The sequence below is a fragment of the Podarcis liolepis genome (assembly GCF_965112155.1).
Source record: "Podarcis liolepis genome assembly, chromosome: 16".
In the NCBI taxonomy this organism is placed as follows: domain Eukaryota; kingdom Metazoa; phylum Chordata; class Lepidosauria; order Squamata; family Lacertidae; genus Podarcis; species Podarcis liolepis.
Window position 1 is genome coordinate 1,299,326 of NC_139567.1, and position 24,844 is coordinate 1,324,169.

Below are 24,844 nucleotides of genomic sequence, written 5' to 3' on the forward strand. Positions count from 1 at the left end.
TTTGAAGGACTATTGTTAAACTGTTTGGGACTGCAGGGACTTTAATGGTGGACAAACTTCTTTCTTTCTTTTTTGAACTGTAACAATACTCCCCCTAGTGGATCTTTGGATTTACAAGTGCCTGGGAACAAACTTTATTTTGACTATCTGCTGTTCTGTTATTTACAATTGGGAACTGTCTTTCCCATGGGATATATACAATTTGACCTTGACTCATAGACAGGTGTGGAATGAGTGGCCCACCGAAAACAAGATCTGCAAAAACGAAAGCAAGGCAAACTCAACTTGTGCAAACAACTTTGACTGCTCAGTCACGCAGATCATCTGTCCCAGCTGTATTGGGAATACAAGAAAAGGAAGTTGAACAGCCAGCAACAGAGGATATGGCTGCAGGAGGATCTGATACATTATTAAAAGAAATGCTGGAACAATTTGCAATCTTAAACAAGAAGGTGGACGATCAAACGGCAAAAATTGACTTAGCCACATCCTCTATTACAAAACTGACCGAACAAGTTGCACAACATACACAAGCAATTGGGAATCTTAAAGAAGCAACGGCTGAGAATCGGAAATTGGCTGAGGCAGCCAATTTAAAGGCAGATCAAGCAAATCAGAAAGTTGAGGCCATAAAAGGGGAGGTAAGGCCACTTCACAAGCACATCAGTGACCAACAGGCCTACCTGTCTATGGTGGAATTGAGAAATCGGGAAAATAATTTGAGACTAAGATCTATCCCTGAGCTCAAGAAAGAAGATTTGATTGGTTATCTGACAGCAGAATTTTCTAAGTTCTGGGGTATAGAAGCAGACAAAGATTTTAAAATAACAACTGCGTTTAGACTGGGAAGAGCTGCAAGGAGGGACAGGCCCAGAGACTGTTTGATCATTCTGAGATCTAAACAGGAGAGAGACAAAATATTAGACCTCCATTTCAAGAAATCATTGGATATCCAAGATAAAAGGGCGGAAATTTACAAAGATATACCAAAACAACTTTTGGACCTTAGAACCGAATATACTGATCTAGCAAGACTACTGAGAGGCAACGGGATCCCTTACAGGTGGGAGTTTCCCCAAGGTTATCCTTTAACTACAAAGGAAAGAAAGTTAAAATTAAAACAACAGAAGACAACCAGAAGTTCCTGCACGACCACAGAGAGGACTTGCAGAAGGGAATAGCAGGTCCTTGGCCACCGCCACAATCCGGAATAGTACCAATTCCTACACCTCCGGGTCCGGACGAAAAGAAGGACACCCCATAAAGAGGAACACCAGATTGATTCAGGATGTCTCTGCAGCTGTACAGTTGGAATATTCATGGAGCAAACTCCCCGGAAAAAAGAAGAAGGATTTTCCATATTTTGAAAAAAGAACAATTGGACATTATTTGCTTGCAGGAAACACATGTGACTAGACTCCACAGGAAAGTTTTAATTAATAAAAGACTAGGCCAAGAATTTATTTCTTCAGACAGAGTTAAAAAGAGAGGCGTGGTGATCTATGCAAAGGAGAACCTGTCACCGAAATTTTTGTTTAAAGATGAGCAAGGAAGAATCTTGGCAATTGAAATACAAACTCAAGGAGAAAAATTTTTGATATTAGGAATTTATGCACCAAATGAGGGGAAATCGGAATTTTATAAGAAGCTACATGAGACATTGCTGGACTATCTGGATTATTCCAACATCATTATGATGGGCGATATGAACGGGGTGGTCTCTACTCACATGGATAAGTCACAGAATCAAAATCTAACCAAAGATGGCAGACTACCAAAAACTTTTTTTGAATTAACTGACAATATGGATCTGATTGATATTTGGAGGACAAGGAACCCCTTAGGTAAAGAAGGAACATTCTTTTCTGAGGCCCACCTGTCATGGACGAGAATCGACCAAATTTGGACAACTAGAGGGCTGGCACCTAAGACTAGAAGAGTGGAAATCTGCCCAAAGACTTGCTCCGACCATAATGCTTTGAAAATGGAATTGAGACTTACTCCGGTCGGCTCCTTCAGATGGAAAATGAATGACAGCCTACTAAGAGATCAAGAGATTGTAAAGAAGGCCCAAAAAACCTTAAAGGACTATTTTGAAATCAACTTGAACACCTCGGTGGAAAAGAGAAGAATCTGGGACGCAAGTAAAGCTGTAATGAGAGGGTTTCTGATACAACAGAATACGATCAAGAAAAAACTTTGGAATGGAAAAAAAGATAAGATATTAGAGAAGATAAGAGATGGAGAGAAAAAATTGAGACTAAAACCCAAATCAAAAGAGATTTTAAGAGAAATCAAATTCCATCAAGCACAATATGCGAAATTGATAAATCAAGAAGTGGAATGGAAAATTAAACAAATGAAACAAAGATCATTTGAATCGGCAAACAAATGTGGAAAACTGCTAGCATGGCAGTTGAAAAAGAGACAAAAATTGAACTTTGTTACTAACTTAGAAGTTGAAGGGAGAAACATTCAGAAACCAGATGAAATTAGAAAGTGTTTCCAGAAATATTTCAAAAAACTATATACGCAAGGGCCTGAGGAAGTGTCTGAGACAGATCAATTTTTAAAAGGTAATGGCTTACCAAAACTATCTCAGGAGAAGAGATCAATATTGAACTATAAAATAACACAACAGGAAATCGAGGCAGCCATTCAGAACATGCAATTAGGCAAATCTCCAGGCCCAGATGGACTTACCTCCAAGTATTATAAGATATTAAAAGACTATTTGACACAACCATTACTGGAGGTTTGTAACCAGATTATGGAGGGAGGGAGGGCACCGGAAACGTGGAAAGAAGCTTTCATCACATTGATACCTAAATCGGAAACTGAGAAGACCCAGCTTAAGAACTACCGTCCCATCTCACTCCTAAATGTGGATTATAAAATCTTCGCGGACATTTTAGCAAGTAGACTTAAAAAGGTATTAAATGAAGTAATCCATAAGGACCAGGCAGGCTTTCTCCCAGGCAGACACTTGTTCGATAATACTAGGAACATTATTGATATTCTGGAACTTTTGCAAACCAACATTAACACTAAAGCAGTGTTAATTTTCATTGATGCGGAGAAGGCCTTTGACAACATTTCTTGGAAGTTTATGAAGAAAAATTTGGAAGGGATGGGAGTGGGACGGGGGTTTGAAAATGGTATAGAAGCAATTTACTCAGAACAAAAAGCTAAGTTGATAGTGAACAATGTGGTGACAGAAGAGTTCAAAATTGAAAAAGGGACACGACAGGGGTGCCCCCTATCTCCCCTATTATTTATCTCAGTCCTGGAGGTGCTTTTGAATATGATTAGGGAGGACCGGCTGGTGCAAGGAGTACAGGTCGGAGTGAAACAATACAAACTGAAAGCTTTTGCAGATGACCTGGTTTTAACACTACAGGAGCCAGAACCCAGTACAAAAAGAGTTTTAGAACTGATTCATGAGTTTGGTCGGGTGGCGGGATTTAAGTTGAACAAACAAAAAACTAAAGTTTTGGGGAAAAACTTGACACCTTTAGAAACAGATGGGTTTCAGAAGGAAACAGAGTTAAATGTGGTCAAAAAAGTGAAATACCTGGGGGTTAACTTGTCTTCCAAAAATTTGAATTTATTTAAAGATAACTATGAAAAATGCTGGTCAGAAGTTAAAAAGGATTTGGAATCATGGTCAAGACTGAAACTTTCCTTGTTGGGTCGAATAGCAGCTATAAAAATGAATGTGTTGCCAAAGATGTTGTTTTTGTTTCAAACACTACAGATCGTGGACAGAGTGGAATGTTTTGGAAAGTGGCAGAGGGATATATCAAAGTTTGTCTGGCAGGGCAAAAAGCCCCGAATAAAGTTTAAAATACTAACAGATGCAAAGGAAAGAGGGGGGTTTGCCCTGCCAGACTTAAGGTTATATTACGAAGCTGCAGCCTTCTGCTGGATGAAAGATTGGATGCACTTAGAGAACACGGATGTCCTAGATCTGGAAGGGTTTAATAACTCGTTAGGATGGCATGCATATTTGTGGTACGACAAGGTAAAGACTCACAAAATGTTCAAAAACCATATTGTTAGAAAAGCAATATTTATGGTCTGGACAAAATATAAAGACTTACTAGAGAGTAAGACCCCGAGGTGGATATCACCAGTGGAGGCTAAGGCCTGGAAAAAACCCAATATGGAGGCCGGCTGGCCGAAATATGGGGAAATAGTAGAAAAAATTGGAGATAATTGGAGGTTACAGAACTATGAAAAATTAAAGAATAAGATGCAGGATTGGTTTCATTATGCTCAAATTCAAGGGGTTTTTAAGTTGGACAAAAAAATAGGATTCCAGGTGGAAAAATCGAAACTAGAGACAGAACTGTTAGAACCAAAGACTAAGGTACTTTCGAGAATGTATAACTTGCTGCTTAAATGGAACACTCAAGATGAGACAGTTAAATCAGCCATGATAAAATGGGCACAAGACATTGGGTACAACATCATGTTTGAAGACTGGGAAAGGTTATGGTCCACCGGTATGAAATTTACGGCATGTAATGCCCTGAAAGAAAACATTATGAAAATGATATACAGGTGGTACATGACCCCAGTCAAGCTTGCTAAGATATACCATTTGTCTGATAATAAATGCTGGAAATGTAAGGAGGCTGAAGGGACATTCTTTCACCTGTGGTGGACCTGTCCAAAAGTGAAGGTCTTCTGGGAAATGATCTACAACGAGTTAAAAAAGGTGTTTAAGTACACCTTCCCTAAGAAACCAGAGGCCTTTCTCTTGGGCATTGTCGGCCCAAAGGTGTTAAAGAAGGATAGAACGTTTTTTATGTATGCAACTACAGCAGCAAGAATACTTATCGCAAAACATTGGAAGACTCAAGATTTACCCACACTGGAAGAGTGGCAGACGCAATTGATGGACTACATGGAATTGGCCGAGATGACTGCCAGGATCCGAGATTTGGGAGAAGAAGCAACGGAGGAGGATTGGAAGAAATTTAAGGACTATTTGCAAAAACTTTATAAGTTATATGAACTATAAGAATCCGCATGATTTGGAAAGGTTAGCTCCAGCAAAGAGAGTGGATGATATATGAAACTAAGTTATATTAATGAAAGGATTAATGTTTAAATGTTTAAAATAACATCATATTTGTTTTCAGAGTAAATTAGTATTAAGTAATTTAAACTTAAAATGCAATAATTGGAAAGTACAAAAGAAGCGCATGAAACAAGGTTATAATTTGCTGATATTTTTATTGCTAAGAATGCACGGTGAGGGAGATGTGGGGAAGTCTGGTAGAAGACTGAAAAAAGCTTTGAAATGATATATTCTTTTTTCTTTTCTTTTCTTGTTGTTCTTGTTTCTTTGTATATCTGACTGTGTATCTTTATCTGGAAAAAATGCAATAAAAAATATTATAAAAAAATAAAAAAAATAAAATGCATATTCATATAATCTGGATTACCCAAGAACACATACAAGGCAAATATATTGTTTATTTGCTTGTGGTTGTGAGAAATAAGGGAAATGTGGAGATCCACATCCAGCCTCTGTTAAGAAAGTGATAAAAACTTTCATCTCTCTCTTTTTTTTAAAGTAAATTTTTATTGTTTTCCTTACATATTCTTTTCCAACCAATTATAATAACACCATGCATTCCCTTTGACTCTGCCGAGTTGCGACTCCCCTCCCTCCCCACAATTGGTATATTTAACCCCTTTCTATCGCACACATCATTCTCTTAATAGTACTATTATACATTGGAGGTATTATGTCAGTCCTGCTAGTGTCTTAACCTCTTTACAATTCTTCTTTAAATATTCAATAAATTTACTCCAATTATTTTGGTATCTTTGATCTTCCTGGTCCCGGATCCTCCCAGACAGTTTGGCGAGTTCTGCATATTCTGTCAACTTCACCTGCCACTCCTGGATAGTTGGTAAGTCTTGTACTTTCCATCTTTGGGCCAGAAGGGTTCTCGCGGCAGCTGTAGCATACATGAACAGATTTTGGTCTCCCATTTTAATTTCTGTTCCTATTAAGCCTAATAGACACGCTTCCGGTCTTTTGGGGAAAGTATACCTAAATATTTTTTGAGTTCATTATAAATTAATTCCCAATTATTTTTTTTACCTTATCGCAGGTCCACCACATATGGAAATAGTCCCCATCTGCCTTTTTGCATTTCCAACATTTTCTTTCTTTTTTTCTGTACATTTTAGCTAATTTTACTGGTGTCAAATGCCATCTATACATCATTTTTAGTAAGTTTTCCTTTAAAGCCATGCATCCTGTAAATCTCAAACCCTCCTTCCATAGTCCTTTCCATGCATCCAATTCAATGTTATGCCCAATATCGATCGCCCATTTTATCATTGATTCCTTTACTTCTTCGTCTTTTGTATACCATTCTAGCAGTAAACTATACATTCTTGATAAAATTTTATCTTTACTGTCTATTAACTCAATTTGGAATTTCGATTTTTTATCTTCGAACCCATTTCTCTTTTTATCTTCCTTTAATAAGTCACTAATCTGGTGGTATTGCAGCCACCCTGTTAACATCTTTTCAATTTGGTCATATGGTTTGAGCTTTATCCCTTGGTCTGTTTTCCTAATAATAAACTCATATGTTACTCTTTCCCCTTCCATGCTTACTTTTTTTGTTGTCAGCACCTCAATTGGTGATATCCACCACGGTGTCTTTTTTCCAGGAGGTTTTTATTCCGATCCCATACTTCATATAAGGATTTCCTAACCACATGGTTCAGGAAACCTTTATGTACCTTTACTTTGTTATAACCATAGGTACGAATGCCAACCGTATCTATTGTCGTGGCCCTCTAAATCTAATAGGTCAGTGTTTTCTAAAGTCAGCCAATCTTTTAACCATACCAAGCAAGAAGCTTCATAGTATAAAGTCAAATCTGGTAAATCAAAACCTCCTCTCTCTTTCTTATCTACTAGCATCTTCATTTTTATCCTTGGCTTTTTCCCTTGCCAGACAAATTTCGCTAAATTTTTTTGCCAGTCCTTAAATTGTCTTGTCCCTTTTACCACTGGTATTGCTTGAAATAGAAATAGCAATCTAGGTAGTATATTCATTTTTATCACAGAGATTCTGCCTAATAGTGACAATTTTAGTCTGCTTCATATATCCATCTTTCTTAATTTCTTTCCATACAGCCTCATAGTTGTCCTTGTACAGGTTTATATTTTTTGTTGTCATCCAAATTCCTAAATATTTTATTTTTTTAACTATCGCAATCCCTGAGTCTACTTGTAATTCTTCCATCTCTTCTTTCTTCAATTTTTTTGCTAGCATTTTCGTCTTGTTTTTGTTAAGTTTAAATCCTGATACCTTCCCAAACTCTGCCATTCTTTTTATTGCCTCTTTTACACTTTGTCTTGGTTCTTCCAGCATTTAGACTAAATCATCTGCGAAAGCTCTTAATTTAAATTCTTTTCGTCCCACCTTAATGCCTCTGACTTCTGATGATTCTCTTAGCTTCTTATTCAAGACCTCTAGGACTGTAATAAATAACAAGGGAGACAAAGGACATCCCTGTCTAGTACCTTTGGTTATCTCGAAGTTATCTGATATATTGTTATTAATTATTAACTTTGCTTTTTGGTCCGAGTAGATCGTGTCAATACCTCTCAAAAAAAATTCTCCAATTCCTAATACTAAGTTTTCTTTCATAAAATGCCAAGATACATTATCAAACGCTTTTTCCGCGTCTATAAACATTAGTACTGCCTGTTTCTCATTTCTGACTTCAAGATATTCAATTATATTTATCAGATTTCTTACATTGTCCCTTAGTTGCCTCCCCGGCAGAAAGCCTGTTTGGTCTTTATGTATAACCTTGTTTAACACCATTTTTAGTCTATTCGCTAGTATATCCGCAAATAGTTTATAGTCGTTATTCAATAATGAAATTGGTCTGAAATTTTTTACATCTAATATATCCACTTCTTTCTTCGGGATCAGTGTAATATAGGCTTCTTTCCAGGTGTTTGGCATCCTTCCTTCTCTTAAGACTTTATTCATTACTTCACTTAAAACAGGTGTCAGATATTGTGATAAGTGAAAAACCTTTCATCTCTCATAAGAACATGTATCTCGTTTTACCTGGTACTTTAGTTTTTTTTCTGATTACGGTATTCTGGAAACAGGCATCACTCTTTTCATGTCTCCCCTCAAAAGCAACATTGCTTCCCCCCCTTCTTTCCTTTTTACTGTTGCTGGATGTAAGGTTTCTTCCCCCTCCACACATGCCTCTTCTGCTTTCCTTTTGGCTTAGTAACAGTAGATTTCATTCCCAATGTATTTACTTTGGATGTTTCAGATTTGGGCAAGAGTGGAATGAATTGCAAATGATTTCCTCTGCATCTTGCATTCATGACTACAACAGAAAATGATGGTATTTATTCCCAGTCTCTTGCCCAGATGTCAAACCCCAGCAGCTAAAAGCAGAACCTGAGACAGATGCTATATTGATCCTCCAGAATCTTGCATGCTCCCTGTCTTTATGCAATGCATTAGTAATTAAATGCAATCTATTAGTAATTAACAGCACCCTCCATCTCTCAGTGTGGTGTGTGCACGCATGTATTTTCATTTAAAGAGGATGTAAATGGCTGTGCCACTGATTAGCCATTCTATATCCTGACTTGCTGTCTTTTCTATATCCAATGACAGGTGTGCATTCATTAATTCAGTTATATCTTAATTTCTGTTTCCATATGGTAAGGGTTTGACATTACCAGTGACTACTTTGCTCAGCCTACGCAAACATTTAAGATTTTAGCCCTTTTCACACCTGAGCAACTTATACCATTTTAACCTTGACTCACCAGAAATCAGCTTCAAAAATTTTAAAAAAGGAAAACACTGAAAAGCCTTCATCTTATCTTCTTTTCCAGGCTTGTGTGGAAGATCTCTCCTTGCTCTAAACCCAGGACAAAATAGCACATCAGTCCCCCTATTGCTGTCATTCCCAGTAATGAAGAACCCCCCTTCTCATGCTATGCTCGGGGACATGTTAACCACAGCAACACAGTTCTTTCCTGATTATTGCAACCCCTTACATAAGTCTCCACTGCGGGGAGAGCATGATATGCAAACTTTCGGCGTGATGTGCTAGTTGTCTACATGCAGGGATCTGTGTACACGTCTGTGAGCATTCAGAATGACACCCCACCTACAGTTTCAGTCTCCTGCCCAGATGGCAACCATCCAACAGGTAGAGCTAGGAACTCAACAAGATGCTGTAATGCAAATTGATTCACCGGAATCTGGAACTGCCTTCTGTATATTACAAAATGAGTCTGTGGAATTTCTTGGCTACATCACTCCTACCCAGGCTGTGACCACTTCATCTTGTAATGAGTAAGGACATGCTAACACACTGAAGCAATTTAAAGCCCCCTGCCCTGCCCTGCCCTTGGTGCTTCTGTCTACCTGCACCTTCCTCCAAATCAAGAAGCATCAGATGTAGCCAAAGCCTCCAAAACAAAAAACACAACCTGTTCCCTAGCTTTGTTTATCGAAAGCATTTTATAATCTGCCTTACAAAGCAGTGTATAACTGGGGGAAATCCATCTGAGCGAGATGTGTGTACAGTTGAAAACTGAAGACTCCAGAATAGTAAGGAAGCATCAAGTCTCAGGAATCTTTGACAGAAATAACATCGTTTAAGAAAGGCAAATTAGAATATATGAAGGGACTTTCCAGGTTCTGTATGAAAGGGAATTCCATAACCATGGAGCCACCACTGAGAAGGCCCTATCACTTGTGGTTTCCAACCCAAGTATCCATTCTTGTGGGTACAGGAGGAGGGCCTCTGTAAGCTGATTTGAACAAACAGCCAGGTTTTTCTTCTTCATGGCTTCCATCTCCCTTTATAGGTTGTGGCAGCCTAGCAGTCCACCAGTCACTCTCTGAATCCTTAATGCTGCAACTCCCTCCAACTCCAGACCACTTTCTCCTCTTTCAGACTCCAATGCAGGCCTGGGGAACCCTTTTCAGCTGGACAACCTTTTGAATATATGCTTTATCTTTGCTTCTAATGCACACTCACTCCTGCCTCCCTATCAAGGCAAGCAAGAGGCATCATTACCAGAGGTCAAGGATGCCTTCCAGCCAGCCAGAAATATTCCAGGAGTGGCAGCCCAGGTACCAGTGAGAGGTGAGGCCTGGGGAGGGCTTCTGGTATGGGGAGAGTCCTGAGGGTCAGACAGAGAAGTTTGGAGGGCTGCATTTGGCCCTCAAGTCTCTACCCCAGCCTACTCTGTCCAGAAGGGAAGCCTATCAGGTCTATGCATATTCCACATGGTCATTTCTCCCACAATGCCTCTTTTCAAGCCCACTAAAAGCACATGCAAGGCCAATCTCCAGGCCTATCATAATTTACATTATGCATTACACTTCAGGTTGTTTTTTCCAGTCAAATACACGCTACCAACTGTCAGTTGCTTCTGGCATGCTCAGATATTTCCTGACCTTTAATGTCAAGAGTTTAGCACCCTACTATAATTCTGATGAATATTTTCCAGATATGTTTTACAATCTATGCTTTGATACTCTCTGGAGTAAAAGGCAGTATAGAAGTATTTTTTTAAAATAAAATAAAAAGTTTAGTGCAACATTTTTACCTATTAAAGTCTTTTGGTGGAAGAGAGGGCTGAGAAATCATCATTGAGAAATCCTGAACAGACAAATTTACCTTTGTAAGGGACGGGCTGTAGCTCAGGAGTGGAACATGTGCTTTGCATGCAGACAATTCCAGGTTCAATCCTGGATGTTTCTAGGTAGGACCGCAAATGAATTCTGTCTGAAAACTACTGCTAAATAATCTAGACGCTGTTGAGCCAGATAGGCTGGAGACTGGCAAATGTTGTCCTAATCTTCTATATTAAAAAGTGGGTTTAGGTAAGAAAGTTTGAGAAAACCACAGAATCAGTCTGACTGGGAAAGGTACTAGAATTTATATGGAGTGCACAAGTTGCTTATTTCCTCCTCCTTCACAAACAATTTTCCTTTTGTGTCATTTTAGATTGTGTCCTTTTAGATTGTAAGTCTGAGGGCAGGAACTCTATTAAGTCTGTTGGTCTGTAAGCTACTCTGGGAGTCTTTTTGGGACTGAAGATCAAGGTAATTTTTTCAAGTACTGTAAATAACTATGCAGTGATTAGTCAGGGCCAGCGTGGACTGTCAAAAACAAACCCTGCCAAACTAACTTTATAGATTTTTTAAAAATTGGGTTACTAGCGTAGTCAATAGTGGGAATGCTGTGGACATACTTTATTTGGATTTCAGCAAAGCATGAGGTAAAGTCCCCCATGATATTTTGATCAGCAGCATACTTAAACAACAGGCAAAGTTTTATCAATGACTTAGATTAAAGGATAGAGGGAACACTTATCACTTTGGAAATGACACAAAACCAGGAGGTATTGCTAACATCTCAGGAGACAGGAATAAAAATTAATAAAATGATATTCAGCAGAATGAAAATGCAAAGTTATCTATTTAGGCACATGAACCAGATGTATAAGATGGGGGAGATCTGATATGGCAGTAACACCTGTGAAAATGCACTTGGGACTGTAGTCAGCCATAAGCTGAACATGGAGTTAGAAGTGTGAAGTGGCTAAAGAGAATGCGAATTGAGATTTATGGCCCCATTAACAGAATCATCATTTCCAAGTCATGAGAAGGCCTACTTCCACATCATTCAGGACTATTCTGAAGACATCCAGTGGACTGTGCCCAGTTTCTGGACTTGCATTTTGAGGATGTCGATGGATTAGAGCAGGTTCAGAGGAAGGCCATGAAGACGGCCATTGGTATAGAAAATAAATCCTGAGGAAAGGTTGATGGAGAAGAGATGACTGAGGGGGAGACATGACAGCACTACTCCAGAATCTGAAGGGCTGCTATATAGAGGCAGGCAAAGGTTTTTTTCCTAGAATCATAGAGTTGGAAAAAACCCCAAGGGTCCTCTCACCCGGCAGTGCAGGAACCTCAACCCATTTAAGGTCCCTATCCAATCTGAAACCATACCAGACACGGCTTAGCTTTGCAAACGTGCTAGCAGTTTTATTGCTGCCTCAGGATGGGAAGGACTAAATTAAATGGGATTAAGTTATGCGATGATATACTATTTTAGCAAAACATCAGGTGAAACCTTTGAGCAGTTTGATAATGGAATCCGTTACCCAGGGATGTGGAAGACTCCCTCAGTGGAGGTCAAGCCACCAACACTTGGGTGGCTTTAAAAGAGAATTAGACAAATTCATGAAGGATAAGACTATGGATGGCTTACTAGCCTTATGTCTTTGTTCCACCTCCAATGATGCCTTGGAATGCCAGTTGCTGGGAAACACCCACCGGGAGAAGGCAAAGACTGTTGTGCGCAGGTCCCGCTTTGAGGCTTGCCATTAGGCACTAGCTTGGCCACAAGATGCTTGACTAGTTGTGTCTTTGGCCTGATCCCCAGACTCTAACATTACTTAGTAGGAGCTGGCCAACCATCTGTTGGGGAAGCTCTAGGTTTGGATGTTCTGCCCTCAGCAGGAGGTTTGGCTGTATGGTTTACGTGCCCACCCACCCACCCAACCAGTATGCCTCAAGTTACTGGCATGGGGGTATGTACATAGCAATTCTTTATTATCTTAGCCTTCTTTCTAAGTTCTGAATCTCATCTATGTCATTTAAATTTCTCTGCCCAGTTTCCAGAGTCCTGAAATCACAAGTCTGCTCATTCTTGTCCAAACAGGACTTTAAGAGAGGTGACAGATTATGCTTATTTCTTCTGAAGTCAGCATTCTGTAGAATTGAGGGGAAGCCCAGTATGGCCATTCCAATGAATATGTGAATATGTGACCCAAACATCGGGCCTGCATGTTGGCGCAGAAGCGTCCATGCCACAGCTGGGCCTCTTCCCCGAGCCCCGAGAGCGGGTCTCCGCCTTCCCTAGGGGAAGAGTTTTGCGCGCGCGCCCGGGGCCCCTCCGAGGCCTCACAGGGAGCCCCAAATCCTCTGGGGCCCCAACCCCTCCTGCCAGCCGGGCTGTACCTGCGGGACCCCGCCAGAGCCACGGCTCCCCCGCCCGCCAAGGCGCCGCCGCCTGGCGCTGCTGCCCCGGGACAAGCGCGCGCGCGCCCTCCGCCCGACCCGTCCAGGCGGGAAACTGCAACTCCCAGCATGCCCGGCGCCTGGCGCAGCGCGGGCAGCCAATGAGGCGCCGCTTTCTTCCGGCGCTGCCTCTGAGGGAGCTTTGTGCTGCGCGAGAAGAAAGGCGGCGGCGGCGAAGGCGAAGGCGGCGGGCAGGGCCGAGGCCGGGGCCTGAGAGCGAGCGAGCGAGCGAGCGAGAGCGCAGCGCCAGCGCCCCCTCTCTTCCCCGGACTCCTCGCCCGCAGCCCCCGAGGAGGCTCCTGCGCCGCCCGCGACGGAGGAGAAGGAGGAGGAGGCGGCGGCAGAGGCGGCGGCGGCGGGAGCGCCGCGTCAATTGAGGCCGGGGATCGAGCGCGGCCTACGGCGGGGCCTGGCCCGCCCCCTTTGCCGAGCCCGGCCCGGCGAGGCCTTTTCCGCCGCGCTTCCTTCGTTACGCGTCCCGGCGGCGATCGGTCCGATACTGCGGGGAAGTTAGAATGGAAGAGACTGACGGTGAGGCGCCACGGAGGGGGGCAGGGGGCGGAGACGTCGCCTTGCGAACGAGCCTCCCCAAGTTGCTAGTCCTCAACATTCCTCCGTGTCCAATATTTGCCTTTTGGAGAGCCCGAGGGCCCTCCATTTTTCCTTTTCGTTTTTCATCTACAGGACCCTTGATGAAAACGTGAGCTGAAGGGTGTTAGGCTTCTCGTGATAGAACGGTAGAGTGGGAAGGGGCGCGAGGGTCATCTAGTCCAACCCGCTGCAATGCAGGAATCTCTTGCCCGATGCGGGGCTCAAACCCACGACCCCGAGAGCCAGAGTCATCCCCACCTGGTCTGCCTCCTTTGCTCCTGCATGGGTGACCTCCCTCCCTTTGGTATTGGCTTGGACAGACATATTTACCGTATGTAGCAGTTTGGGGACCTAAAGAGAGATGAGGTGGGAACCCAGCGCAGGAAGCAAACCTTACTTGGCACAGACAAGCACAAGTGGGCATTTTCAAGGTCCCCCCCCCCCAGTGCTTTAGGGTATATCTGTAATCCAAAGTAGCCCTCAGTACAGTGGTACCTCGGGTTACATACGCTTCAGGTTACATACGCTTCAGGTTACAGACTCCACTAAATCAGAAGTCGTACCTCAGGTTAAGACCTTTGCTTCAGGTTAAGAACGGACCTCCAGAACAAATTAAGTTCTTAACCCGAGGTACCACTGTAATGTGGTGTGCATTAGGATCAGTGGGTTCAAATCCTCATTCAGCTGTTAAACTCACTTTGTGACCTTAGGCCATTCAATATTTCTATGTGTGCTGCCCTGAATTCTTTGGAGAAAGGGCAATATAAAATCGTGACAAATAACCTGTAGCTATTATTATATCAGAATTTGATCTGAGAGACAGTGGGTTGCTTAAGACCACATAATGAGTTAATGGCAAAGTGAGATTTAAAATACTGTATGTAAGTTTCCAAATTTGGACCTAATAGTCCCTTAGCTCTTGGAGTGAGCCCTGTTGAACTTAGTGGGCCTCTTGAGGAGATATGTATACAGTAGTAGTGAACTGGTTAATTTACCACCAGTTGAGGGAGAGCTCTAAAAAGTCGGGGGGGGGGTCATTAGATGTGGAAGTAAGGACTTTTCATAGTGGCTTTGGCTCTGAGTACCATAGTATTTGCGTGTTTGGTAGACATTTAGCAGTAGCAGCACCAAGAACTTGTAGCGAAAGTACACCAACAAAGTATCATCAAATCATCAAACACTTTATTAAAATACATAAAAACTATTCCACAGCAGCTTAATCCCTGACAGTACAGTGGTACCTCGGTTTATGAACTTAATCCATTCCAGAAGGCCGTTCTTAAACCGAAACTGTTCTTAAACTGAGGTGCACTTTCCCTAATGAGGTTCCGTTCTTAGACTGAGGTAAAGTTCGCAAACCAGGACACTACTTCCAGTTTTGCGGAGTTCGTAAACTGAATCGTTTGTAAACAGGGCTGTTCTTAAACCAAGGTGCCACTGTATGTGGCAGATAGTGCAGAGGGGAGGTGTGGGCAACATATATATTCTGGGGGAATGGGGGTTTGGGGAGACCTAGGAATGTGAGGGTGTATGGGTAGTATAGGACTTTGAAACAGATGGAGTGGAAGTGGGATGATGACTGGAGGCTAGATCTCACATAGAGCAATGGGATTGTGAGGATGCCAGAATTGGGATGAAGGCTGGAGGCGGGTTGAGGCATTATGATTATATACCTTTAGGTTCCAGACAAAAATGTTCCTCTTCAATCAGTCCTTTGACTGATTAACATCTTACAGTACAGTGGTAGCTCAGGTTAAGTACTTAATTCATTCCAGAGGTCTGTTCTTAACCTGAAACTGTTCTTAACCTGAAGCACCACTTTAGCTAATGGGGCCTCCTGCTGCTGCCGCACGATTTCTGTTCTCATCCTGAAGCAAAGTTCTTAACCCGAGGTAATATTTCTGGGTTAGCCGAGTCTGTAACCTGAAACGTATGTAACCTGAAGCGTATGTAACCCGAGGTACCACTGTATATGCCTTTTAAATTTGTTTGTGGGAGGTGGGGTTATAGTTGTTTTTATCATGTATTTTGTGCTTCATCTGAGATCTGCAGATGAAGGGAGGTGTACAAATTTAATAAATAAAATAAAATGGGATTGATGATTTGGTGATAAATAATAAAGTCAGCTGGTATGCAAGGAGGTTATAGTCCTATAACCTCAACTATAGTCCTATAGTTGTGGTTGATGTTGTCAACATGACAATGGAAACACAGTTGCTGAGGCATTTTAGGTGGTTTGGAGTGTTAGACTCTTCAAGACTGTTGGCTTAAAGGATATGAGAAACAACATAGGAAAATACATTATGAAATAATTTATAGACAAAGTGTTGTTATGGGTTGTGTGTTGTGACCAGTACAATAATAGAATAACTGTGCTGGAGTCTGGCGAGATGGCCTTAATGTAGTGTCATATATAAGTGTGAGAATATGGACTGTGGATGTGGAATTGGTTATGTCGCTTGCCATGGGGTTACTGTTTTGCATGACATTCTAACTAGAAAGCCATAAATAGTCATGGGGTAGTGTTGGAGTTGGCCTTGGAGTTGGAGAAGTCTAATCTGGGACTGTTAATAACACAACCTTTTGTGTATGTATATACAGTGCCTGCCTACATGTATAAATTTGCAGGAATGCCCTATTAAGGCTTGAACCTAGAGTTCTAGAAAGTGATCTCTTGTGTCTATGAGGAAAAGACACCCTCTTTGTTTTTCAAAGAAGGATTGAGGAATAATTGAGGATAGATCAGATAATAGTTTAATGTGATGGAGGAGGACCATTTGGATTTAAAGGGGCAGAGGCAGCCATGTTTGCTGCCATATACTGCAGTGTAAATCTATTTAGACCCCCTACTCCCCAAAAGAAACAAGGCTTGTTTTGGGTTAACAAATGGTCTTTAAGATCCTTCTCCTTGTTCCTTATTCTCTATCTTAGAATCATACCATTCTGAAATTTATCATAAGCAGGCTGAGAAAGGAACATCTTTCCTCCTTCTCATTCCTTTCTGCAGCTAGTACTGCTAGGGGACTGTGGTGCAGAAATTAACCCTTTTCAATACAAATCTGCAGCGGGATTATACAGACATTTTTCTCTCCATTTTCATGAAGAATTAAATAGGTAGAGGGGCTGTCTCTGTTGTAAATGGCAGAAGGCTGAACCGTCTTCAGCAATTTCTTTAAGTAAACAAGGAAATGACATTGCCAAGGCTGCCGAAAAAAGGCACACTTGTTTGTGAACAGCAAGATGAAACTTACTTACTGATTGTGTTTTAAATATTATACACGAAGGGATTTCCTCCTACATTTTCTTAATGCTTTTTCTTGACTCTATTCCTGTACAGATAGCTAAGTGTTCCTTTATTTTAACTGCCATTGAACTGTGCAGATGCTGTTGTTTGTACAGCAGACAACAGAGATGTGAGACAAATTGCTGTTCAGGTATCTGATTAGTGGGAAGCAGGTATATTTGTGTGATGCTTTGATAATTTTTTTTGAATTGATAGCATCTGAGGGTTTTTTCTGCAGTGGAGAGAGGCTCCATATTCTGATTGTATCTCTAATGTTTGTAGTTTGTTCATTTTGTTTTTCTTTGTTGATTTGACAGAAGTATAAATGTGAATGTCTTGTCAATCAGCCACAATCTTTGCATGTTTGGATAAATCCTGTGTCAGTTTGTTTTAAAATCAAAGTATCATATTTTGATATGCTTGCTTCATTTTTACACATCTGTTTACAGGCTTCTCAGTGTTCCTGTTTTTGCCCTTAAAAACCCTAATACTCCGGGGGCAATATATAATTAATTACTATGATTGGCTGCAATGCTGCAGTTATATGTAGAATAACAATATTTCATTAACATTTTCATAACTGCACCATGTTAAGTGTAACACTAGGCAATGTCTGCAACTCTAGTGCTGTTCTTTCTTGTTACTATTTTCTCTAAGCAAGTCTTAGAAAAAGATGATCAGTGGATGACACCAGGTGCTATTGAATCGGTTAAAGTAGTGATGTTTGGCTCCAGTAGAGAGGACAAGTACATTGGCAAAGGGGAAGTTTGTAACAAAATGCTTTCTAGGAATAATTATTTTTCACTTTAAATTGATTACTTTTTAACTTCAGCGCTATGTGTATGTAAAGTTGGAAATGACTCATAACATTTTGTATGATGGCTAGGTTGATGAACTGCTTTGCTCTTCATAAAACTGTTTAGACTATGCTTTCTATAATATAAATATACAAAACAACCAGAGTGTTGGCAATTTACCGTATTTTTCGTCCCATAGGGTGCACCGGCCCATAGGACGCACCTCGTTTTTTGGGGGGAAAATGAATTTTAAAAAATTATTCCCCCCCCCCGCCCTGGCTGCCGCCCCAAGCCTTGCGCTCACCTGCCCGAAGCATGGGGCACCCTCTGGAGGGCTCCCCGTGCTTCGGGCGACAGGCTGCCACCCCAAGCCTCACGCACCCGGCGGGACCTCCTGCCGGGAGCGCAAGGCGTGCAGACACTCGCCCAAAGCACGGGGAGCCCTCCAGAGGGCTCCCCGTGCTTCGGGCGACAGGCTGCCACCCCAAGCCTCGCGCACCCGGCGGGACTCCCTGCCAGGTGCGCAAGGCTTGCAGACACTCGCCCAAAGCACGGGGAGCCCTCCGGAGGGCTCCCTGTGCTTCGGGCGACAGGCTGCCGCCCCAAGCCTCGCGCACCCGGCAGGACCTCCTGCCGGGCGCGCAAGGCTTGCAGACACTCGCCCAAAGCACGGGGAGCCCTCCGGAGGGCTCCCCGTGCTTTGGGCGACAGGCTGCTGCCCCAAGCCTCGTGCACCCGGTGGGACCTCCTGCCGGGCGCGCAAGGCTTGCGGACACTTGCGGGGGCTGCAGGCTGCTCCCCGCAAGCCTTGTGAGCCCGCGGGAACTCCCACCGGGCTTGCAACGCTTGCGGATAGCTTCCTGAAGCCTGGAGAGCGAGAGGGGTCGGTGTGCACCGATGCCTCTCGGTCTCCCGGCTTCAGCGAAAGCCTGCATTCGCCCCAAAGCCGCACACACATTTCCCCTTCATTTTTGCAGGGTAAAAAGTGTGTCCTATGGAGCGAAAAATACGGTATGTGGGAATGAGAAACCCCAGACCCATGAGATGATACCTTTGTTGGACCAGCTAGGCTTTAAAATACTCGAACTGAGCTTATTTTGAAAACCTAATTGATCTAGTGAAAAGAGCATCCTGTGTTTCTTGTTACGTGAAGAAGGTAAAATTTTTATTTTATTTTGCAAATGGAAGATTTTGTATACTTGAAAGACTATATACATACATATAAAAATGGTAGGCAGCATGAAGGCCTTGATTTTCTTCTCTGTATGGCTGCTTGTATGCAAGTGTGATAGTGTTAGACAGCTGACACCTTAGCCCAGACACACCTCTTTTGAAAGAGGGTGTCATTGATTTACTGTTGAAGCCTACTAATGGAATCCTAACTATGTCTACTCAGAATTAAGTTCTGTGGAATTCATTGGGGTTAAGATTGCAGATTATGTTGTCCAGTCCGCTCCTCTGGTGGTAGTGTTGCTAATTATTGTAGTGTATATATAATTATTTGTATATAATTTAGTAGCTGCTCTCTCTCATACTCTTAACAAGATGTGGAAAAAAGTCTGTAATATGATACCATAAAAACAGAATGCCACAAAAGCCATAAACAGCAGTGTCATAATCAGAGTAAAATAAATAAGCTGACCAGTACCCAGGCAGTGTTTCATCTGCTGATGGAAAGTGTGCAGGGAGGTTGCCGTGTTGAACTCTCTAGTTCAGATAGTAGGGCAAACACAGAAAAGCGTTACTGTCTCAGACCCAGGGGTCCACTGCAGCCTTATAGTTTTGCCTGTCTGGTCCTTTTCTTTTCAGGCCACACCCCTTCTCAAGCTCACATTTCTCACTGGCCCTGCTCCATGCCTCCCTCCTGTCTAGATGCAGTGTGTCATTGAACTGTAATAATGCCTTTTGCTTGCCTGGATGGAGGCACGCACATGTAGAAATAGCTTGACTTCTGAATGACTGGGCTGTAGCCTCCAGTACAAAGCTACATGTCATGTCCCTTGGGCTACCCACTACTGCCATGTGACCCCCAGAAGGTTGCAGTGCCTCTACTCAGAACAGTGCACATGATCAATTTTAAGCAATTCTAAATTCCCATTTATTTTTATTGTCGGACAGCTAAGCACTTGCTGGGACTTAAAAGTGCTTAATGGGCTGAATAATGCCATATGATAGATAACCTACAAGTTAAGCCTGGGCTTACTTTTGAGGTTAAACTTAACCTTTTGTGTGTGTCTAGAATTGCAATTGAGTAGCATTGTGTTTATCAGATTGGGAAAAATACTACTCTTTGGGTAGAAACATTCTAATAATGAATTACATCATTTGTGTACATTCTAGAAAAATGCAGAATTGTAATTACAGTCGTACCTTGATTGTTGAATGGAATCCATTCCAGAAATCCGTTTGACTGCTGAAAACGTTCGACAACCAAGGTGCGGTTTCCCATTGGCTGCAGGAGCTTCCTGCACTCAGTCGGAAGTGCAGGAAGTCACGCTGGATGTTCGGCTTCCAAAGAACGTTTGCAAACTGGAAAATTCACTTCTGGGTTTGTGGCGTTCGGGAGCCAAAACATTCAAGTTGCAAGGCATTTGGGATCCAAAGTACAACTGTATTGATGAAGGAGGATGTAAAGCTTTGTGCTGACTTTCTGATATTCTGTTTCTCTCAGTCTAACCGTGTCTCATTACTAATGAAAGGGTTATGTTCCATCAGTGATGGAAGGAGGGCTTCTGGAGAGGTTCATGTGTGTATGATGCTAGCATCCACCCACTCCTAACATCCCCAATGAACTTTGGTAAAATAACTTGTTGGAAATTCGTGGAATTTTGATTTTTAGCTGACTGTTATCAATGCAGCTGCATTGCATTATAGTGTCTTCTGCATAAAGCAAAAATAAAAATAAATGATTAGTTGTCGGAGCAAGAAAGTGTGTTACTCTGGAAGCCAGGCATATCAGGAAATGCTCAGCTACCCTGATTGCAATATGTAGTTCTTTTCCTTGCCTTGTAGCAAAACCCATCACATTTCTAAAAAGTACCGTATTTTTTGCTCTATAACACGCACCCGACCATAACATGTAGTTTTTAGAGGAGGAAAATCCGAAGGCATGCCACCCGTAGGCATTTCCTCCATAACAAGCACAGACATTTCCCCTTACTTTCTAGGAGGAAAAAAGTGAGTGTTATGGTGCAAAAAATACGGTAATTTTAATATACACCAGAGATCACTTTAACATTTAGGACCAGCACAGTGTGGTGTTAAAGTATTATTATCTACAGTCAACTCAAGCACTTGCGACACACTTCTCTACAGTTTACTGTCAGTGTGGAGCAGCCAGTGATTGAGGTAAACAAGATTATGCTTTTTATCCTTTTGAGGTTTTATACTTGTCACTGAACTACAGTGGTACCTCAGGTTACATACGCTTCAGGTTACAGACTCCGCTAACCCAGAAATATTACCCCGGGTTAAGAACTTTGCGTCAGGATGAGAACAGAAATTGTGCTCTGGTGGTGCAGCGGCAGCAGGAGGCCCCATTAGCTAAAGTGGTGCTTCAGGTTAAGAACAGTTTCAGGTTAAGAACAGACCTCCAGAACGAATTAATTTTTTATATTGGGCATGTGTTGGTCGGCTATTTCGCATCTCAACCTGCAGAAAGTATCCTGGAAAGAGAACTCTTTGAATGCTGGAGGGATGACTTTTAAGGGTGGACAAACAGGCCAGGATGTTGAGTGTCTGCTGTAGATTGTGATAAAAAGTTCCCTCCTCTCTTCCTTTGTTCTATGAACAGGAATGTCAGGGCGATAGCAGTACAACTCCCCCTCTGCTGCTGCTCTGCCAAAACTGCTTTTGCAGAGGAAAACCAAGCTGTCAGCAGCTGTGGCTTCTCCTTTCTAAGCACAGCAGCTCCTTTCCCTCCTCCAACTTTTCTCTATTGTAGAGCAGTTCTGAAAATGGGGGAGGCATTATTTCTCTCTTTGACTCTTAAATGGTGCCAATTATGCATGCTAGGATTCTCAGGGACATGGAATTGAATAACCCAGTTCCTTACATTCCTTTCTTAAAGGTTTGCTCTTTACTAGGAATTGAAGCCATTTCCAAGACTATAAATGACAGTAAAACCAACAAAAGCATGAACTCCTGTGGCCTGATCTTCAAACCAGGGAACTGTCTTAAGAATCTTGAGCTGCTTCTTCCTTCTTTTTAGTATTTATGTCACCCTTACAACCAAGTTCCCAGAATGACTTTCATTTTAGTTGTAGATGTAATTTGCCATAGCTGTTGCTCTCTGTTTTGAGCAATTTTCCCATTTTAAAAAAGTTGTGTGTGTGTGTGTGAGAGAGAGAGAGAGTGCATCTGTGTTTTTTCATTCTGTACTTTCTCTGATCCTAACTGTGCTGGATTCATATTTTTGAGAGATGAGATCTATTTTGTATTTGTGTCATTAGTAAATGGAATACTGTATGTTAAATTGCAAGATGATGGAAGAGAAAGAATGTTCATACTGTGGTACCTCAGGTTAAGTACTTAATTTGTTCCGGAGGTCCGTACTTAACCTGAAATTGTTCTTAACCTGAAGCACCACTTTAGCTAATGGGGCCTCCTGCTGCTGCCGCGCCGCCGGAGCACGATTTCTGTTCTCATCCTGAAACAAAGTTCTTAACCTGAAGCACTATTTCTGGGTTAGCGGAGTCTGTAACCTGAAGCGTATGTACTGTAGACCAGATTTTAAGATATTGAAGTCTCTATTGATAAAATCTATTGATTGATATTGAAGTCAAGTTTCCTAAATTTGCCACTTTAAAAACTTATGTCCCTTTAGAAATGTTTTGTACTTAGCAAAATAGCAAAGTAATTGTTTGTTTATTCAAACATATAAAACAGGCATTGCTGATCAAACATGAAGTTATAAGCTGTGTGCATAGTTGCATTTTGGGGTTCATTTTCTCAACTGTCATAATAAGTCTGAGTGCAAAACGTTTAGGACTTGGTATATTGTTGAATTCAGAACACCAGCTAGGAAGGAAGCATTGGGATGGTGGATATATTGTGTGTATTTAAAATGTTTTTTGAGGGGAGAGGAGGGAGAGTCATTATGCTTATTCTATGCTGTATGTCCCATTGGCCTGGGATCAGCAATACAGTACTGTAAAAGCTTATTTTTGGATCTGGAGTGTAGAGTGCTAATGCAAGCTGGTTGTTGATACGGAGGGCCAAATTTGCCAGCAAGTAGTTGTTCATAAAACCATCACAATGTGTGTCAAATTTAAAGGAGTGTTCTTCAAAATAACCTAGATTTCTTTTGCTACCTTCATCTGCATGCCGCCTGAGGAGGTCTTTAAACGTTTTCTGTACGTAGTCGTTCAAAAGATACCACCTTCCTAGCCTGGATTCTTACTAGGAAGAGAGCAAGACTGAGCCTCGGGCTTGTGCTCCCTATCGAGTGCACCTGTTTTTCTCACTGCAGGAGACATGGCTGCCTAAACAAAAAGGTCCTGTGGTTATTGCAATGTAGAATCTTCCCTGATTCCAGGCAGATAAGCACTCTTTAACAGTGCTTGGTCTCCCAGAATAAGGAAGATGTAAAAAGGTAAAGGGTAAAGGGACCCCTGACCATTAGGTCCAGTCGTGGCCGACTCTGGGGTTGTGGCGCTCATCTCGCTTTATTGGCTGAGGGAGCTGGCGTACAGCTTCCAGGTCATGTGGCCAGCATAACTAAGCTGCTTCTGGCGAACCAGAGCAGTGCACGGAAACGCCATTTATCTTCCCGCCGGAGCAGTACCTATTTATCTACTTGCACTTTGACGTATGTTCAGATAATTAAGACCTCCTAAGTTGGATGTTCTGCTCTCTCCCCATTGAGAATAGAAAGGGAGGGAGTGCATGAGCTGTCAGCATGCTTCTGTTCTCTCCCTTGGGTACAGTCCAAAATGGGATATAAGTAACGTTTGAATAAGGGACGCGGGTGGCGCTGGGGTCTAAACCACTGAGCCCAGAGCTTGCCGATCGGAAGGTCAGCGGTTTGAATCCCCACGACAGGGTGAGCTCCTGTTACTCAGTCCCAGCTCCTGCCCTCCTAGCAGTTTGAAAGCACGTCAAAGTGCAAGTAGATAAATAGGTACCGCTTCGGCGGGAAAGTAAACGGCATTTCCGTGTGCTGCTCTGGTTCCCCAGAAGTGGCTTAGTCATACTGGCCACGCGACCCGGAAAAACTCTGTGGACAAACGTCGGCTCCCTCGGCCAGAGCGCTGCAACCCCAGAGTCGTTTGCAACTGGACTTAACTGTCAGGGGTCCTTTACGGTTTTAACTTTTGAATAGGCCCTAGGATGTTTTTGCTGTGAGATGCCTCCACTTAATTTACCTTTATTATATATGCATGAATGGCAAGATTGTGTTTTTACTTCCATATCAGTGATTTTGTAAAATAATTTGCTGCTTCCTTGTCATGGCCACCACACAAATGGAGTTGCTCACATCAGTATGTAAGAAAACTCAGTTTTTGGAAGAACATGTAGCATATATATACTACATGTATTTGCACTTGTCTAATAGATACATTTTTTATGCAAGATAGTCCCAAAAGATAAAAACTGGGGTATAGAGAGCAATGTATAGGTAGATAACTCTTGACTTAAAAATAGTTCAGCCAGTGCCCTTAGCTCCACAGAGTTACAGTGGTACCTCAGGTTACAAACACTTTGGGTTACAAATGCTTCAGGTTACAGACTCCGCTAACCCAGAAATAGTACCTCGGGTTAAGAACTTTACTTCAGGATGAGAACAGAAATCGCGCGGCGTCAGCTGGAGACCCCATTAGCTAAAGTGGTACCTTAGGTTAAGAGCGGACCTCTGGAACGAATTAAGTTCTTAACCAGAGGTACCACTGTAGTCATATTGTTCATAGTGCTTTTGGCACCTTTAATGGCTTAGAGATTTTAAATACCATATTTTTTGCACCATAACACTCACTTTTTTCCTCCTAAAAAGTAAGGGGAAATGTCTGTGCGTGTTATGGAGGGAATGCCTACGGGTG

The 24,844-nt window shown here is 42.2% G+C and overlaps 1 protein-coding gene across 5 annotated transcripts in view; it reads left to right on the forward strand.

Annotated features, from left to right (window-relative positions):
- The first annotated feature begins 13,236 nt into the window (after nt 1-13,236).
- The window catches only part of NSD3 (nuclear receptor binding SET domain protein 3), an 86,311-nt gene continuing 74,703 nt past the window's right edge, over nt 13,237-24,844 (forward strand). For all 5 annotated transcript variants that reach the window (XM_083480350.1, XM_083480346.1, XM_083480347.1 and 2 more), the window contains exon 1: nt 13,237-13,667. The gene's annotated coding sequence lies outside the window, so the exon portion shown is untranslated. The remainder of the gene's footprint in view (nt 13,668-24,844) is intronic.